At 34.4% G+C, this 20,687-nt stretch overlaps 1 protein-coding gene across 16 annotated transcripts in view; it reads left to right on the top strand.

The window, feature by feature from the left end:
• LOC106868006 (rho guanine nucleotide exchange factor 28) overlaps positions 1-20,687 on the top strand; it is a 561,000-nt gene that overhangs the window by 435,038 nt on the left and 105,275 nt on the right. The gene's annotated exons all lie outside the window — the stretch shown is intronic.

The following is a 20,687-nucleotide window of genomic DNA, read 5'->3' as shown; positions in this document are numbered from 1 at the left end:
ATATATATATATATATATATATATATACACACACACATATATATATATATATGTGCATACATACATACACAACATACACATTTTTGAGCCAGTCACTGAATCTGCTAGAAATAGCAGCCAAACTCCCTCCAAATCATGCACTGCTGCTTTAGGAAAATACTCTTCAGACAGAATAGTTCTAAATACCTTTAAAAAGGGTGAGATGGTCATGGTTGGAAAACTTCTGATCATAGTTATACCTCATTGGGGCTGATTTGAAGTTAAACAGCAGTAACATGAAGGAACATGAACCAATTTGAGAATGAACAAGGTTGCTCAAACTGCTAGAAATAGCAGTGAAATTCTCTCCCATTATACCTTACTGTCTTAAAAGAGAAAAGGACACTGATAATGTGGGTTTTGAATAAAGACAGGAAGGCCACAGCTGGAATGTCTTTGATCATAGTACTGCTCATTGTGGGCTGACATGAGCTAAATAGCAACATATGCACTTTGTTATTACTTTTCTACTATCTCCCCCACCCGAGATAGAGAGAGAGAGAGAGGGAGAGAGAGAGAGAGAGAGAGAGAGAGAGAGATAGATAGAGAGAGAGATATGAATACTCAGTTATTATGTTACAATTTTTTTGTTGTTATTATTGATATATTCATACTTTTGCAGAAAATAGGCTTTCCAATACATATTTATACAGATTTTGTTATTTGTATGTCTATGCAACGCTATATCTACCTCGATGCACATATATACTCACATGCACATACGTACGCACACACACACACACACACATATATTTACACACAGACACAAAACGTTTAATTTTTGAAATATCAACCTGCTGCCTCAAAATCAATCCTCTTTAGTATGAGCTACATTCAGGCATATGTTCATTAAATTGCATGCATCTGTTACCAATGTGCAGTTCATCTTAGTCTATTTATGCAGTTTTCCTTTAAGTTGTTGCTTGATCAGTCAGAAATAGCGGAGTTTCTTTAAAAAAAAAAAAAATCATACCCTACTGACCACACAAAAATAAGGACACATTAGACAATGTAGCCTGGGTCACATTGTGCTCCAGAATATAAAATGACAAAGGGGATGATGAAGGCTGGAGCATCTTTGATCAGAAGGTCTATGTAATAGGGGCTAATGTGAGGGTTAGACACTAATAGCACGTCAGTTTTGAGCTGAGACAAAGTTGACATGGAAGGGTAATTTTCATTGCACTCTTCTATTTTGTCTTTGTTGATGTGGACATATGCCTTGAGACACTATACGGTTGATGAGTTCTTGATATTCTGCCACCATCAACTCGTCCCTCTGCTTGTGAGTACCCCTACATTTGCTGCTGTTGTCACCCTCTGCCTCATGCCCCAGCAGCAACTGCACTTGCTTGTATGCATCCACTCTGCTCTTCTGTACTTGTCATTACCAGCTGCAGGTTCATTCATTTCTTTGCTTACCCTTTCAAATTCCTCACCATTACCCTTTTGTTGCTATCATTCCGGCCACTGCCACAGGGACTGTACCTCACCTTTACCCTGTTTTGCCCCATTTATCTTCCCATGACCACCTCCACCCACTGGTGCTTTTAGGAAGCTTGCAGTCTGTTACTGTCTCATTGCTTATGTTGTGTCGAAAATGTTTCTCCTTTTATTTTAAAAGATAAGTTGTATTCAAATCACACTGTTTAAAAAGAAGTATAAATCTTAGATAAAAATTTCTTGGAAATAAATTAATATGATAATGACTGAAACAGCTGCTTAATCACCTTATCACTTGGTGTAATTTATAAACTATTGGCTTTAACATTTTAAGGAATGGTGTGGCATGAACTGTAGAACTAGAAATCAGTTCTCAGTTAGAGCCATATGCTTAATCTCTCACCCAGTTTACACCACTACCTGTTCTTTGGAGGACTTTAGTGGAGTCCACTTTATGGAAAGCATTCAGCAAGGTCTCTGGTTGAAGAATAACCTCTTCCTTTCCTTCAGCTAGTCTCTGAGAAGGTCCTGTGCATTGCCTTCCATTTAATGTGATTATATTATTAAAGAAAAAAATATTTTAACCAGTTTGGGTTCTTTATTGAAACCAGTTTCTATCATTTATTATATAACATTCATATGTTGGAAAAAGTACAAATACTATACAATGTTTAAATTTTACTCCCTATTATTTGTATCTATTTAAGAAATCCATATTAACAAAGGAAAATGTAAGCCTTTCTTAAAATAACTTGGTGACATATGTTGAAGTTTTTCTTTTGTTACATACACTACTATTTTATATAGCAAGTCACAGTCCCCTCCTTGGAAATGTAAGACATTTATGCCCTGTAAAAAAGAAACCAACACTTCATGGAAAATTTGATAAACATTATTTTAATAAAACATTGAACTGACACTCATTTTATTAAACTCAGAAAGTGAAAAGTGAAGAAGATCCAGGTAAGGGTTTGAAATCAGAATAGTGAGGCACTGAACTAGTCATTATGAAACATAATTGTCCTTCTCCTGTCTGGGTTACCACCACCTACCGAAAGCAAATATATGTTAGTGCTTTGATAATGTCCTTTTTCCCCCCTCTTAAATGTTATGGTTTATTTGAATGAGTGAGGGCAGTACTCATGACCTTTTCAGAAGTTTAGGAGACAGCTGTTGAAACAGAGGAAGAAATTATATCTACTAAACACTGTTTCCATCTGTGTAAAGAAGCCCAGCTAGAAGTCAATGGTCATGGGATGGCATGCTGGGAAATAAAAGTAGCTTACTGAGACATCATCACACATGAGTGACGTGATTGTGTTGTGCTTAGTAGTGAACTCCTGCTGGACCACCACATCCATCTGTATCCTCTGACAAACAATTCTATGAGTAAAGAGGTAGAGCATGGAAAAGAGGGTTGTTCCAATTCATCAGAGTATGTAATTTATTAGAAACATTATATTGGATGCAACAGTCTGATAGAGAACTCTAAGAGAAATCAAATTTCTTTTTAAAGATTTAGTTTTTCTGGTATTTTCTGAATCTTTGATAAGCAATGCAGTAGTGGATCTATGAGTTCCTCTTTAAGTAAAGTTAAAAAGTTTGCCATTTCCTAACACTTACTAAAATAGCTGTAACCACTTTTTCGAAACGAGGAAAAGTTTTGTTTAGTGTGAGAATGAGTTCTGGAGAAGAAGGCAACAAATTTATGACAGTGAATGGACACCTCAAATTGTAATCTCTGGAGCATCATCATTCGGAAACCTGTAATGGAATTTCAGTTCAACGGATAAAAGGGAGAGGCATTAACTATTGAAGTTTTAAACCAATGAATACTGCCTAAATGTATTTTTGCAATGGAAAAGGAGGATTTTGTAAAGTTTGAATTGTTTTGACAAAAGGAAACACCCATTTAGAGTGGTAACTAAACAAACCTTGTAGTTACTTTAGTCATTTAGCATTAGCAGGTACCAGGTAATTAATGACTGGTTTCAGTCTTTCCAGGTCAGGTTGCAGAGAATTATTAATGTTGTATCCTAGGTAACAAATGGATGTTTCACTGAGATTGTTCAATATAATGTATTGCATATTGTCAGTTTGTCATTGTTCAATGTAATGTTATCTCTTTTCATTAAGTTGAGCTAAGTTCCCATTTTACTCCTTTCTAGTTTTCCTTATGATAATTATATTGAAAAGCATAACATATTACTGAGATTTCGGGATTGAGAGATTCTTGCAAACGTAAAACTGGTGACACTATTTGAATTGACTTAATCATCAATATGATCGTTATTCATGTATGTGCTGCCAGTATGTTTTCAAATGTGTTTCCTTCATATATCCCTGTTGTAAAAAGATTGTTGATGTTGCAGCCCTTTTTGACTGACAATGCTTGTGAAATATGTTCAATCTTTGGAAGTTCAGGCAAGCTTTGTTCTATGTACAAATTCAGCAATCACTCAAAAACAACCTCCTAACCTGTAGGTCTATTTGTTCATAATGACAACAATATGCTCTTTTTAAGGGAGCTTGACTCTATTTTTGCTACAGTTTCTGACAAGCATTGAAAGGAAAGGAAAGTTATTGGAGTCCTCTGCATTTTCCTGAGCAGCTTTTTAGACCACAAACTTGGGATACTTATTTCCTGTTCAAAATTCAAAGGGAGATACAGAAGGAATCTGTGTCAGATATGCTTAGAGTAGATTCCTGGAAATAAATGTATCTTTGATATATTCCTTTCAATGCAAAAGAGCAGTTACAGCCTGAAATTTAGTATTTGGTGAGGTTGAATAGAATTGAAACAGAAAGATTAAATGTTTTTACTTACTGTTTACATAACTGCAATTAGAAGTTGAAAAAAAAAATGCTAATGTAGTAATGTACTTGATGCACTCTGCAATATGGTTGAAGACTGAAGGTGAGATGAAGTTAGTAAGCAAACTTGTTCAATTGAGTTTGGAAATAGAGCAAGAAGATTTCATCATCATCATCATCGTTTAACGTCCGCTTTCCATGCTAGCATGGGTTGGACGATTTGACTGAGGACTGGTGAAACCGGATGGCAACACCAGGCTCCAATCTGATTTGGCAGAGTTTCTACAGCTGGATGCCCTTCCTAATGCTAACCACTCAGAGAGTGTAGTGGGTGCTTGTATGTGTCACCTGCACGACCACGCTCAAAATGGTGCATTTTAACTGTGGCCACTGAAATTTTAGCTGAATAATTTGTTATGATGAGAAAAAATATCTAAATTTCACTAAAACATTTAGCCAAGATTGAAGTGTAGTATTTTTCAGAATAGCATTCGATAATTGATAGTTTATGATGCATAGGTTACAAATTTTTATCATTGCGTTCTTCTTTGCAAGGAAATTGCTTGCTATTTTAATTCCTTTTTAGTGTTTAACTGAGCAATGATTTCAGTTGCTTTGTTTAACATGAGACCACCTGACATCTTGGGAACTATTAGTGGAGTCCTTCTTTTTTGCAAGCATGTGAGTCAGGTTTCCGGTTCTCCCACCAGTCTCATAGGACTCAGTAAGGTGTCATGGGCTCTGCTTTTCCTCTTGATAAAAGAAAAAAGTGTGTGTGTGTGTGTGTGTGTGTTGGAAGGTACCATCATCAGCATCATAGTTTCAGCTTCAACTTTTCCAAGCTTGCTTAAGTTGGATCGAATTATGTTGAGGCAGATTTTCTGAGGTTGGATGCTGTTCCTGTCACCAACCCTCACCTGTTTGCAAGTAAGGTTAATTGATATCCGTCGGGCTAGGTGTGTTTTCAGTAAATGAAGGATACCATGGACCATGATAATACTTGTTTAAAACTATCGTATATTGTCAAGGAGATAGCAACACACACACACACACTAGGCCTCTTTCTGTTCATATCTACCAGATCCACTCACAAGGCTTTAAGCAACTCAGAGCTATAGTAGAAGACATGCCCAAGGTGTCATGCAATAGGATTGAACTTAGAACCATGTAGTTGGGAAGCGAACTTCTTTTTGCGCAGGCATGTGTGTACATTTATGTGTGTGTTCATAACTAGATAAATTATTTCTGTAGTTTTATATATATTTATACAAAGTATGTATGTGTTTAGTATGTATGAGTCCAACATATATTCAAGACTAGCATGAACTGAAGCAGTTGATCAACCTGTTAGTAAGAGCAGCTAAGTCTCCCTCTATTTCTATCTCACTGGCTGAAAAAAAGGAACAACACATTAGATAACGTACTTTTGGTTATAGTATGTCTGAAGGGGGCAGAAAATGAAAAAAGAAGGAAAAGACGAGATTGTCACTCTTGAAACCATCATAGGTTTGTTCGATCATGACTAGCCTGGAGTTAAACAACAGCAACAACAACGGATGCTTACCCATCACTACTGCTCTTTAAATTCACGAGCATAAACATTATTGCCTTCGCTTTGCAAGTAAACGCCGACTTTATAATCTTTGTTTCTTGCCGAAATACTCCTTCGTGCTGTCTGTGTCATGTGTATTGGTTTAGTGAGGCGGTAGGTGACATATATAGAACTGCCACCCGCTGTTGTTTGTGACCATGGTGATGTGTATGATACTTACAGTCAAGTCTGTATCTATGGAAGATGTCTTCTGCGTGACGATTTTAATGCGGCGTAGGCTGTTGCGCAAACACCATTTAATCAAATGCAGCTTGTAAATCAGAACTGGAATTTACATCCACTCACAATATAGGCTGACCGATTGATTCTGGTCTGGTCTGAGGCTGAACATCTGATTAATCTAATATCTGTTGCCGACAGTGAATTGGACTGAAGCCCTATAGAATAATATGTCGGTCAGATGTATCACCAAACCTCAACTGTAAATGTGAATTATGACCGTGTCTAATAAGTCTTATCCCATCTCATGCAACACGCTTTTCCTACAGGTTTCTAGTATCATACGCTCGTTTGTTAGATCAACTGCTTTCTATAGAACGTAGCCATATAAGCACAGTACTTAGATGTTAAAGTTTCCAACGACAATCCAAATTTGCAAATATCTTGGGCAAAGCATGGAAATCCCGATTTCTTTTTTCGCTTCGAAAAGTTTGGCTTGCGAGGCTTGTCTAAATAATATTCGCTGTTGATACTTTGCACGAAAGAGAAGTGGCTGTGTGGTAAGTAGCTTGCTTACCAACCACATAGTTACGGGTTCAGTCCCACTGTGTAGCACCTTGGGCAAGTGTCTTCTACTATAGCCTCGGGCTGACCAAAGCCGTGTGAGTGGATTTGGTAGACGGAAACTGAAGGAAGCCCATCGTGTATATATATATATATATATATATATCTGTGTGTGTGTCTGTGTTTGTCCTCCCAACATCGCTTGACAACCGATGTTGGTGTGTTTACGTCTCCGTAACTTAGCGGCTCAACAAAAGAGAACGATAGGGTCAGTACTAGGCTTACAAAGAATACTCGACTGAAGGCGGTGCTCCAGCTTAGCCGCTGTCACCTGACTGAAACAAATAAAAGAATAAAAGAATCACATTGTAGTGTATACAGAAAAGTTTAATCAACTTAAGAATATTTCAGAGTAGAGAAGAGAAAAATTTTCTGAAAACCGAGTTCACGACCTGGTTTCGATCTCGGTAAAAAAAAAAAAAAAAGCCGACTTAATATAAATGAATAAATTTGATAATGTATGGATGAATGATTATTAAACTTCTGTAAGATGTATATTAACGCATTGATAAATATGCTAGCTATCCTTACATCATTGTTTTATATTTATTTTCATCTTAAAAATGTCAGGCTGAAGTCATTTTAAAGGAGATAATTTCTCCACCCTTCCTTTCACTTGAAAAGCAGACAGTTCAAATGTGCTTGTAATGTGTAATTTCCCTGTCGATGAGATATGACTCCTTTTAGCAGCTCTCACCACCCTACTTCTCTTTTTAGCTTTCTCCCCACCACCCTTCTTTCTCTTTGAAGTTATGCCACGCCAGTCATGCTAGAAATGCATTTGAAAATAGAACTGTTTAAAACAGAACACCCTATCTCGTAAAGATCAATAGTATTTAAGAAGCAACAACAAAAAAGCTATATAAGAACACATGTATTAGAGTCATTGTGGTGTTGTTGCGTGGTGGCTGGATTAGTTGTATTGATATCAGCAATAGTAACTTTTATCAGTTATATTAATATCAACGAATCAATTATTGGCTTCGTCAGTTCCAGGTTTTCATGACTTAACTATCTCGCTGATAATAATAATAATAATAATAATTCTTTCTATTCCTAGTACAAGGCCAGCGATTTTTAGCGGGGAGAGCATTTGTTAGTCGACATCATCGACTCCAGTACTTGATTGTTTGTCACTTTGCATTACTGACCTCAAAGTGATGGAAAACTAAGTTGACTTCGATAGGATTTGAACTTAGAATATAGAAAGCCGGAAGAAATACCACTAAGTATTTTGTCCGACTCTAACGGTTTTCTATCAATCCGTCGCCTTCCTGACATTTTATTGCCATTAGGGCATCGGACGAGGGGGTACATTACAGACAAGTTACAAAAGTATGTTGTATAGGGACACACACACACACACACACAAAGCTATTATACTTTTCAGGAAGGTTGCTTGGACAATAGTGCTTGACTTTGATTTTTATCTACCTCGGAAATATGAGAAGTAATGTTTACCCTCGATGAGATTTAAAATTACGACGTAAAAAGACATAACTGAATATAAATAGCAGCATTTTGTTTGATGCTCCACCAATTTTGCTATCCGTACCACCATAATAATTTACTTTTTTGTTTGTTTACTTGGGCCATCCAAATATCCCCCGCATTGATTTGGTTTCCTAAGTAATCATGCAAGTTATATGTACCTAAAACCAAAGATCAGTACATTTTGTTTTGAGAAAGTGTTATATTCGATTGGATTGTTCATCTATTTCCCCCTGATACCTTATTATATCTAACCCGCAAGAGTAAAAGGTGAACTTGACATCTCAATATTTGAACTTAAAATAAAAAGAGACATCACGAAATGTTAGGAAGCCCGGTACGTCACATATCTTATGATGATAGTAACATGAAGTTAATGTTCCACCAGATAAGTCTGAGGTGACAGGAAATATATGTGTATGTATGTATATATGTTCATATGTATGTGTGTATATACACACACACACATATATATATATATATAAATACACATATACATACATACACACACACACATCTCTATATATATATATATATATATATATATATATATATATATATATATATAGATTTATGCATTTGTGTGTGAAGTAAAAGTTATAAAAACGCAGAATAAAAATAGTAAAACTGTAGCAAGGGAGGTAATTGTTGTTTTGTTTCATCCCACTTTGTCACTGAATAAAGAAGCTGTTAAGTTATAAACTAATACAGAACAGCGGTAATGGGAGGAAAGCGAAAGAGTCAGAGTGTGAGGGTGTGGTGGAGATATAAAGAAGACGATGACGTGGTAGGAGGGTAAAAACGGCCCATATAGAAAGAGACAAAGAGAGTGTGAAAAAATAGAGACAGTTGGTGGCACACGTATCCTCATACATCCAGTGACGGAACCAGTGGCTGCTGTCTGGCACTAACTACTTATCATTCGCTGGACTATTGGACTATTTTACCTTGGTTTTTTTAATGTCATGGACACCTGCTGGTAATTATTATTATCATCATCATTATTGTTTCCGCCGAGGTCAACTTTGCCTTTTCAGCCTTCTGGGGTTGATAAAATTAGGTATCAGTTGAGCAAGGTGGGTCAATGTGATTGAATACCCTACCCCCTTGTGTCTATAGGAGAAAGTTATTATTCACTATCACTTTTTTTTTGGTAATGTATCTACATCTGTTCTTTTGTATAAATTGTTTACTTTCTACTTTTCTTTTCTTTTTATCATTCCATTCTTTGTAAATACTTATACTTTTATGTCTGTCTTTGTATTCTCCCCCGCCTCATCCGTCGCACTGGTGGCAAATAAAAGAAATCTTCATCATCAATTATTAATGTTGCTACTGCTACTGTCATGGTAGGGACCCGATTGTTATTTGTTAATCTTCTTGAGTCTGCCGTCTGGATTTTAGCACAGAGTGGGGAATATTAAAGTAAACAATTATTAAAACAAAATGAAGCTAGACAATCGTGCCATTGCTATTAAGTGGTAGTAAAACAATAACATATAAGCTATACCGAAGCGAAGCTTGATATTTGCCCCTGTGGATTAAAAGGAATAAATAAAACGCACTGGCAGAGTTGGATTATATATATATATATATACTTTTGTCACTCAAGCATAGCAGTAGCAAATATAATACATAACATTATACACACACCGGTCTGCTTTGCATTGTTAACTGTTCAGTTTGTTTTAGTGAAGACTAGGGAACTTCCAGCTGGAGCAAAGTATCTTTATTTCAGACTTTGTGTACTTCCCATCATTGTTTTTTTTTTTTACCATTTTCAAGATGCTAGTGTGTGATTTGAAGATTTGGCTGCTATTTCTAGCATTTCCATCAATTATATAGGAGGCCCATTGTTCCTTCGTAATATCTTAACTTCCTCAGAGATGTATCTTAAACAGAGACAGCCATAACTGAAACGAATCCAGTTTAAAAAAAAAGTTGCAGGAAGAAAAAGTTAAGAGAACACTTAAAATAGAACTAAAGCGTGATTTTCTTTTTCTTTCACATACGTGTAATAATGCTATTATTATATAAATTGTGTTGTGTACTAAGCCATGCATTTATAGTTAATAAGCAACTTGAAAGAAAATGTATTTCAACTATTATTTATGGTATTTAAATGAAATGTGATATCCCTTACCTAACCTCTCATTCAAAATTGTGAATTTTCCCTTGTTCATATCAGAGATATGGGGCTGCCTCTTTAAAACAAAGTACTGTATGTCAGCATAAAAAACAGAACTTATATATAACAGAATATCCTATATGTATAATGTATATACTGGTATAGTGTGTATAATGTAATCTTTTTATAGGCAAGTGTTCTCCAACAAACCGGTCCTGTTAGGAGTACTTTCTGTCAGCCTCATTAATGGGAGTACTTTCTCTATCAGCCTCATTATATTAGTGATTAGTGTTGATTTAAGTAACGTTTGTCGCTAATCAACACAGCAATTAAACGGTCGGTTTGTTGCTATTGCTCTTCAGATGAATATAAGCTCCATCAACTCGTAAATACTTGTTATGCTTATGTAAGAAAACAATATTTTATGATTACATATATTCATATATTAGCAGTCTATGATAGTTATTTTGATAGTTCTGTTTTTTTTTTCCATTTCTTCTTTTTTTTTGTCACGTCTGAGAATTTAATTTTTTAATAAAGAAAATGAGGACAAGCTGTATCAGCTGTGATGTAAGGGATAAATTTGATTCAACAAAGCCTCCCCTTGATTGGATCTTCCTTCTCGCTGGTCTTTTGTTTAACCCCTGGTCAAATCTGATGAGTAGGCGAATGATCAAAATAGTTCCTTCCTACGCTGACCATTTTTTAATTTTTTTAATTTTGAATTTTATTTCAGGCCTTGTCTATCTTGTACTTAAATTATTTACTGTCTTAAAAACAGAGGTGATTGAAAGAAACTTGGCTGCTATTGTTGTTAGCTCCCTCTGTCACCCATATGATACATACCCGCTACATAACAACCACCTATTGTTCGTTCATGCAATCTTATTCCGCTAACATTTGGTGCTACTGTCTAATGTTTACAGCGAAGCTTATCGCTCTCGAATGGTGTACATTTAATTTGATAGGTTGACAGTAATTAATCTAGTGGTTATCTTCTGTAAACTATGCTCTGTCCCTGTCTGCCACCGACCATTTAATTGCTGTGTTGATTAGAGACAAATGATTTTAACATGAGCCCTCTCTCTCTCCCCTTTCTTACCCAAGCAGTGTCACTTTTCCTTTTTCTGAGTCTCAAACGAAGGGCAAAATCCAAAACCTTAAAATTATATAGATTCTATAGCTTTTGACCATACCCGGCTATCCTATAAACTCTCTCTTGTTATAAAGCTAATGTCATGATGAAAATAAGTGCCAATAAGATATTGGCTCCGTTTAATCAAACTATTCCTTATCTAATCGCAAACAGACTTTATACGTTAGTTAGGAAGTCATTATTTGTGGCTTTATGTTTGTGTTAGAAATCATAATATTAATGGTTATTATTTTGTCTTAATCACACGGCTCCTTTTTGTAAGAAAAAGGTTTTAATCGATTCGACCCTATTTCTTTCTGAAGTGTTCCACTTCGTAAATTAGTCCTCGCAATATGACTGATTCGGTATTTTATCTTTTACATTGAAATCGTTTTGTAAAGACCTTAACTCTTTCTCACAGAGATATATCCAATGTTCTTAAAATGAATAGAAATTTACTTGATAATTATTAGATGAAGATAATTGTGATGGTTTTTATTGACAGTTGCTTGTAAGATTTATTACATTAACGTTGCTATTTAAACTTTCTTACCGAGATTAATGAACGGTTTCCTTACATTTAAAAAAAAATAATTTATGGGATCTACTTAATTTCGCCATTTCTGTCTTGTTAGCTGATTGAGTCGGTTGGTTGTTGATCTAAATATTTATAAGATCCAACAGCTGTCCAAAATAAATATTTCTTATCAGTGGCTCTCGATGATAAAACCGTTTTTAATGTGATAATCGGACGAAAGAAAGAAAGAAAATACGAGAAAAGCTTTGATCACTTGGTTTAAAATTGCTGTAAGATTTAAAAAAAAACAACAACCCACCTTAATTGTGAAATCACTTCACATAGCACACACGCACCGATTAACCCATCGTTAATATTATTAAATAGTGGTCACCAAGTATAGATGATACTGTGGCAATTATTAATTTTATTGCTATTGTTGATAGCCTTATTGGTTGCTGTAATCAGATATTCATACTTCTGGAAACTAAAAATGAATTCCCTTGTCATAGTTAAGTTTTTTTTTTTGGGGGGGGGGGGTTAGGTTGTTTTTGCTGCTACCTCCCCTACATATATTATTACTTCTTCAGTAGGAAACACTGCTCCTACTGTTAGTTTGGCTGCTGCTATTTCTTCTGCCCTTCTTTCATTCACTTAAGACAAGACTAGTCACTTATTTAGACTTCGAAAAATAGGAAGTCTGTCTATCCAATGTGTCGTGTGACTTACTCATAAACACTGTTAGTAAAAATAAACAGGAAAGAAGGGAGAAAAAAAAACAAAAACGTAAGAGGACAGGTTATTTTGGTTTGAAGTTTTTGTACTTCTAGTTGTTGCCATGTGTGTATATTGATTTCTGAACTTTATTTACCTTTCCTTTGTCTCTCTATCAGTTAGTAACTAACATACTAATATTAATTTGACAAAGTTTCAATAATTACCACGAGTTAAATATTTAGCTTATTGTCCGTGTGGTCATTATAGTAAACAGACATGAACGTTATTGACATTTAGCAACATACTCTAGAAAATTCGTTAAGGAAAACCACCTTGCTGGAAAAGTAAATCTCTCTTAAAACAAATAGATTTTCGTTTCTTTTTGGCTCTGTACAGTAAGTAAGCAGACAGTCTAAAATAAACTGCTAGTTTATAAAATAATTTACTCGTGTTAGCTTATTATTAGCTAGTTATTAGGTTAAGTTCGATTTTTAATTGTGGTGGTGTGTCTAGTTCCTGACTGGAATATTAAAAGGAAAAAAAAGAAAAGAGCGAGTCATTTCGTCTGACTAATAAAAAGTTTGTTTTGGTCGTTTTATCACACGTTTTTCCCCTGGGTAATCTAGTATTCCATTTCTTTTTATAGATCAGTTTTATTATGAGAGGGGGAAAAAATGAAAATGAAACAAGGTGGATCTTTCTTTAGCAATTCTTCTTTCATCCAATCAGTTTAGTTGCAAGTCTTTAACTACATTTGGAGCTGCCTGACTTTTTACACATGGAATTGGAGCAATGATGATATTTCGTAATGACACTTTTTTTCTTCTCATAACAAACATCATTATATTCTTATTCTGGATTAGTCTGACCACGTTAGTTTAAAATATTCGACTCATTTTGTCTGTTCATTGTAAAAACAACAAAATGTTAATAGTATTATTTCTACTCATCTGATATTTCCATGATGTTTTGTCGAAACGATGTCGGACATTTTTCTCCTACATTTTTCCTCATAGAACCACTTTTTAAAGATGAAAGATGTATTATTTCGGTCTTGTTTAGTGTTAAATGTCATTCTTTTTTTAAAACAAAGATGTATTTTCAACGGTTCACAGATTTTCAACGATAATCTATAGTTTCTCTAAGTTTTTTCATTTATACTTTTGTGACTTTCGGGAAAATGTTGGCAAGTTTTTTAAAATTTTACTTTTACTTCTTACATCAAAAGGTTTTATTCTTTAGGTTTCCATCTGGCCAACCGTTTATCTTGACATATACTCAACACACTACAGAAAAATAATAATTTATGAGATGGGGGTGGAATGATTTTCAACTTATCTGTTTTTGTACTGCATTAAATTGGTGTAGAATCTATGATTATTTCTCTTGATTACATAATTCTTCATAAGATAGAGACTATCCGTATTTTCCAACTTCCCTGCTACATTTGGAATTGGCAATCTATATGTTGATCCCTGTTATGAAGATTATTTTATGGATCACAGACAGACGCTTATGATTTTTAGAAAACAACAAAGCTGCCTTGAGTTGTTGATGTTGGTGTGATCATTGTTGGTATATAATATAATATAATATATATATAATCTTCTGAATTAAAAAAAAAAAAAAACCCCAAACCTCTAAATTACAGCAATTTTGAAGAATCACATCTTTGGATCATAGTTTAAAAGAGGAAAAAAAAAAATCAAAACTAGGTTTAAAATAAAATTCAAAAGTTTTGAATTCCACTTTGATACTTACCTGATGGTACAAACTCAAAATAGAATTTTTTCTGTTGGAAAGATATGCATATATGTAAAGTTTTTCTCCAAGTGGGTATGGTATTTAGTATTTGTTTTCATACTTTTAACATTAACGGGGTGGGGGGAATCAATTAAGTTAGTATACAGTTTCATGTCTTACCTAATCTTGTGAGATTCAGTTATCTAAAAACCTATACTCTTCTGTATTCCTATTTATGAACCACTTATGTGCTAATTCACGTTTATCTCTTTTCTATATTATTCGTTGCTTTATTTGGTTTCTGAAACTATAAAATGGGAAAATTAATTATTATTATCATTTTTTTTTTCCTGCTTGAAGTTGATGCTCAAATGGACAGTTTTATCATGAAAGGAATTTTATTTCAACATTACTTTCAATAATTGCTTATGTCAGGCATTGATTGTTATGTGTATTAATGTTTTCCAAAAAGGCCTTCTTGTTATCCAAACTCAAAATGTTTACTATAAATATTCCTACTTCCTTTGTCTATGCGGTAAAGTTTGACATTTATAATTTACAATAATTATTTGTTTGTAATATTGACTAACATTCGCGAAGGAACCCATGTGTGATATTTATAATGGTTTGCTTGAATGTAGTTTACAGTTGTGAAGTATATAGTGGTCCAAATATTGCCTGGAGGATTTATTTCAAAACATTAGGTGACTCAGAGAAGTGGCATTTTCAAATAGATCATGTTTCTTTTTCTTACAATCGAAAACCTTAAACTATCAGCGACACTGTTAAGTATTAGTTAAATGTGGTTTCAGATGTATTTAATGTAAAATTCACAATTCACTCTCATTTTGTTGTTGCTAGTTCTTAACAATTAGTTATTTGGTTTGAGTTGCTTCCTTAAACCATAAGTGTCTTCTCTCTAGCCATGATTAATGTAGCTCTCAGTTTTTCCAAATTCAATATGGTATTTTTATGGTTTACGTAATCTCTTGATTCTGCCTTTATGACAAGTCTGATTAGCGTGTCCGTCCGTCCGTCCTTTAGAAAGACTATTTTATTTTTACATTGCACTTTTTAAGGCAAGAATTTTTATGTGTTACTGCTATACAAATATATTAGTTTGTGTCAAATTGCGGTTTGGTTTGTTGCATCATATTTAAGGATATTATATATTGTGTAACCCTCATATTAAGTGGTGGAGCTGGGAGAGCACTTTGGACATTGTCACTGTGCTTCACTGCTTTTGTTGTTAAAACTTCTGTTTGTCTTGTTAACTGTTCAAAGCTTCTTTTCTTGTTGGCACTTTTATATTTTTAGAATTCATTGTATTAGATGTTAAATGTCAATTAGATAATGACGTATAATGTTTGACAATATCTATTTTTGACTTGCTTCAGTCATTGGACTGCAGCCATACTGGGGCACCGCCTTGAAACGGTTTTAGTCGAACGAATGGACCCCAGAAATTTTTTTTATGCCTGGTACTTATTCTATCGATCTCTTTTGCCGAACCATTAGATTACTTGGACGTATACAAACCTCCACCAGTTGTCAAGCAGTAATGGGGGACGCAATAACACACACATTTACACGATAGGGTCACTTCAGTTTCCGCCTACCAAATCCATTCACAAGGCTTTGGTCGGCTCAAGGCTACAGGGAAAATCCCTTACCCCCCAAAATTATAAATATATTGCTTTATTGCTCTGTCTTTATTTTTTTGTAAAAATAAGTTAACTTAAGAGGATCAATGCCTATGACAGCAGATCCTTAGTGACTAGTCTTTGGTGTAAATAAAGAAATCTAGATACCACTCCGTAATTTGAAATTGATTTCAGATTACTTTCTCAAAACATTTACTTAGAGTATTTTATCTGTTGTTCAAGTAATAGTAGTGGAGGAGACAAATACAGATATACACATATACATCCACACACAATGGGCTTCTTTTAGTTTCCGATCTACCAAATCTACTCGCAAGGCTTTGATTGACCTTGGGCTATAATAGATATTTGCCCAAGATGTCACATAGTGGGACTGAACCCAGAACTATGAGGTTGAGAAGCAAACTTCTTACAACACTGTCACGCCCATTCATTTCCCTGATCTTTGTGTGTGTTGGTATATGGGAAACCAAAAAATAATTCGATAATAGGATATAAAATACTTGACATAGATCTTCAGCTATGTTTTAAATTCTCACAACTTGAAAGTGGAAATTTAAAATATAATTGAAAAATATTACTCTTAAAATGTAATACACCCAAATATAAATAGAAAATCCATAGAAACAGCTTATATTTCTTATGATCATGTTCATTTTCATCTGGTCATATTTAAAACATTTACTATGGCTGAATGACAAGAAAAAAAAAAACAAAACTTATCTTATATTTAGTCTATCCATAACTATATTTATAATGAATGGTCTAACTTAGGTGTTTCAATTAATTTTCAGTATAATCAAGTTTTGGGAGAAGTTTGGTAAAAGATGTTTAAATTATGTTATTATTATTTAGTTGTCGGAAATCTCTGAACAGGCCTATGGTCAAAAGCATTCCAGTTGCAACCATCCCATTTTTAATGGAGTATCTCAGGCTACTTTATCCAATTCAACCTCCCTTCCCTTTTTTTTAAAAAGACAATACAATGTTATTTGAAATGGATTTGGCTGCTACCTCTAGCAGCTCGAATAACCTCATAGAGGCTCTTTTTTTGTTTTTTCTCATTATATATTGGTGTATCTTAAGCTGTTACTACAACTCAAGTTTAATGGATATAAGTAATCAAAAGGCTCTAAAGAATGTGTTTGTAATTACAAGAATTTGTAATTGTTTCACTCAATGTCTTAATCTTAAAGAAGAGATTTAGCTTCTATTTCTAACAAAACCAAGGAGAAATATATTTGTTGAATGAGTAAAAGACATTGTTGCAGGATATGATTGAGACACAATTATTGACTGTTGATAGTACTGGAAAAAAATAAGTACTCTTTTAGGTGTATTACTTATTATATTCTACTCTAAAAATATTGCAAAGCTTGTAATTGATATAAATGAATTAATATAGTTAAAAGAACTACTTTCTTCATCATCATCGTTTAACGTCCGCTTTCCATGCTAGCATGGGTTGGACAATTTGACTGAGGACTGGTGAACCAGATGGCTACACCAGGCTCCAATCTGATTTGGCAGAGTTTCTACAGCTGGATACCCTTCCTAACGCCAACCATTCCGAGAGTGTAGTGGGTGCTTTTATGTGCCACCAGCACGAAGGCCAGTCAGGCGGTACTGGCAACGGCCACGCTCAAAATGGTGTATTTTACGTGCCACCTGCACAGGAGCCAGTCTAGCGGCACTGGCAACGATCTTGCTCGAATGTCTTTACACGTGCCAGGAAGGCGACACTGGGCACAGGTGCCATCACGATTTCACATTCGTTTGCCCCAACAGGTCTTCGCAAGCTGAGTTTCGTATCCAATGAAGGAGACGACATTGGCATGGGTGCCAGTCATCGAATTTAGTTCGATTTCGATTCTTATGAATATAAAAGATGGAGTATTGAAATTTTCACTTTCCAATTCAGTTTGGAGTACCTATCTTTTAACTCTGTCATTGCCATATCTCTGTAGAAATATACTGCTTCTATTTCAATTAATTTCGCAAATAATGAAGAGTTTAATATAATATATTTATTATAATTAAGCTAATGTTTGGAGCATTTATTAACATAAAGTTATAATGGAAGGTTTTAATTTAGATCACTTTAAAACTGGAAGTTTACATTGTAGAATCATGGGTGGTTTCAGGTTGGTTGGTACCAAAAGAGTTAGCATGCATAGCACTTCCTTTCAGTTCAAATTTTTTTTAGTTACTACAGAGTACAGTTTTCTTGAAAATCCTTATTCTGTATTTTTAACCCTTTAGCATTCACATTCTATCAAAAGTAATGCCTTTTTTTTTTTTTAAACATTGTTTTGAATTAATCATGAATTATCTTGTAGCTATGAAATTTTGATAAGGCAACCATTAATTTTTAAAATGATATTGTAGGGTTGATGTGGGAAACCAGACTTGACCAGTTTGAACATAAAAGAAGCAGAATATTTTGCCCAGATGTGGCTGGTTTAAATGCTAAAGAGTTAAAGTGTTCAAAGTATTATTGAGAAAAAGTGTAATAAAAAGAAGCATTTTAGTCATAAATGACCTTTTTCAAAACTGGCCGGAGGAAGTTATTCAAAAATAGGGTCTAAATGTTTGCCGTAAAGTGGACTCTGCTAAAGGTACCGAAGGATCATGTAAGGGTTTTAAAGTGGGCAATGAATTACCTGTTCCATCACTCAGGAGTACTCATGTACGAATGTTTATTTCTGCTTTAAATTTATTAGCATTCCATTGTGGCCAATCATTTTAAACTCTTTTATAACTTTTCCTGGGTCATTTCCTCTGACATATTCTGCTTGGAAAATTTGTATTTTTTCTTCCTATTTTGACACACCTGTAGTTTGTAGCATTATTTGTAATGCCACTTTTATTTAAAAACAGAAAATAGAATAGAAGCATTCACATGCTTCAATTATTTTAAGTCTATCACTTTATTTGTAGTCACTGGTACATTCTTTGTACCATATTTAAATTAAATTTTTGATTGTATTTGGTTATGGTGACTTAACACCTTTCATTTGCAGTGGGTCCCCCCCCCCCAAGTTTTTTGGGGTAGGTTGTAATTTATTTTTACCAAACAAGCTCTGCAGTTTAATGTATGTAATGAGGAAATATTTGAAAGTCGTTAGTACTAGAAATATTGCATAGATGATGATGTAATCCAGCCTTTGTAAGTGTTGCAACAATACTACTATTAATTTTTAAACTTTTATAAAACCAAAACAATGCAAGTTATAAGGAATAATACACATCTTCAGAGAAATGGTGTTGAGAGCTAGAAGTCAACTCACAACACCATTTGTACAAAGATTTCCTGAAGAAGAGTTCTTAACCCTGAAATACTAAACTACAAGGTAAAAGTAAAAACTGTTGACTTGTAGTATTATTTCTTATAACTTGCATTGTTTTGGCTTTATAAACAAGAAAAAAAAAATAGTTATATGCATCAGACAATGCCTCAAACAGACTATACTATGCTACTGTGATTAATAATATTAATGAAAGTTGGACATTACATGAATAATGGTTTAAGTCCATCATTGTTTACACATGTAAACTAGGCAATTAAGTGTCTATAAGTGTGTTCAGATTTGCCTCCTGGAAGCATATCATTGTCTGGATACATCCATACTCTCTCTCTCTCTCTCTCTCACTCACACACACAGAGGATGATTTGTAGGATTAAGCTTGTCACTATTGTTGAAATGGTTCTACTTATGTGCAACCATATCCTATAGTAACATAAGTCTGGGAGTGGTAGCAGCCTAGGACAGTCAAAGTAGAGGAGCAGGATGAGGCAGGAGGTGTTGACACAGATTTTGAAGAACAGGAAATTTAGTCACATGATATAAATTGATGTCCACAAGGTCTCGGCTTTTTTTTTTTTAATAGATTTTCAATTTTCGTTGTTGAAATTAGTCACATGATGGATGGGAAGCCATCAAAATTTCTAAATATTTGTTTTTGACAGATTTTTCTTTTTGTTTTTAGGAAAAGAATCTGTTGTGTTGAAAATGCATAAATTTTAATGTGTGTTTGTACAAGTTGGTCATATTTTTTCATACTTGCTATTAGACACAGCTGTTTAGATAAATATATTGACAGTAACTTGTTAAAGAAAACAACAAAACCTATCTTCTATGAGGCAAAACTATTTTGTCTATTACATGTTTGTGTCATGCCATGTCTTGGGTATATCTTTCTAAAGGGGTAGAATTTGTGTACCAAACCCACAAATATGAAAGTAAACAGACTTTTTCTCATCTTCTAATAATATTTTTTGATGGTCAGATTAGATATCGTAATACTGGTGTGTCACATATATGTTAGTAGCTGAATTCATAAAAGAAAATTTTTGCTTAACATAGAAATCACTTTTTTTTTGACTTGACACTACCCCTAATACACTTCCTGCAGTTGCTGCTATTTTTTTGGTGGGTGTGGCTGTGTGCTAAGAAACTTGCTTCCCAACCACGTGGTTCTGGGTTCAGTCCCACTGCATGGCACCTTGGGCAAGTTTTTTCTACTGTAGCCTTGGGCCAACCAAAGCCTTGTGAGTGGATTTGGTAGATGGAAACTGAGAGGAGCCTGTCGTGTATATA

Source organism: Octopus bimaculoides, chromosome 2, assembly GCF_001194135.2.
Source record: "Octopus bimaculoides isolate UCB-OBI-ISO-001 chromosome 2, ASM119413v2, whole genome shotgun sequence".
Lineage (NCBI taxonomy): Eukaryota > Metazoa > Mollusca > Cephalopoda > Octopoda > Octopodidae > Octopus > Octopus bimaculoides.
This window is presented reverse-complemented; position numbering and strand designations above follow the sequence as displayed.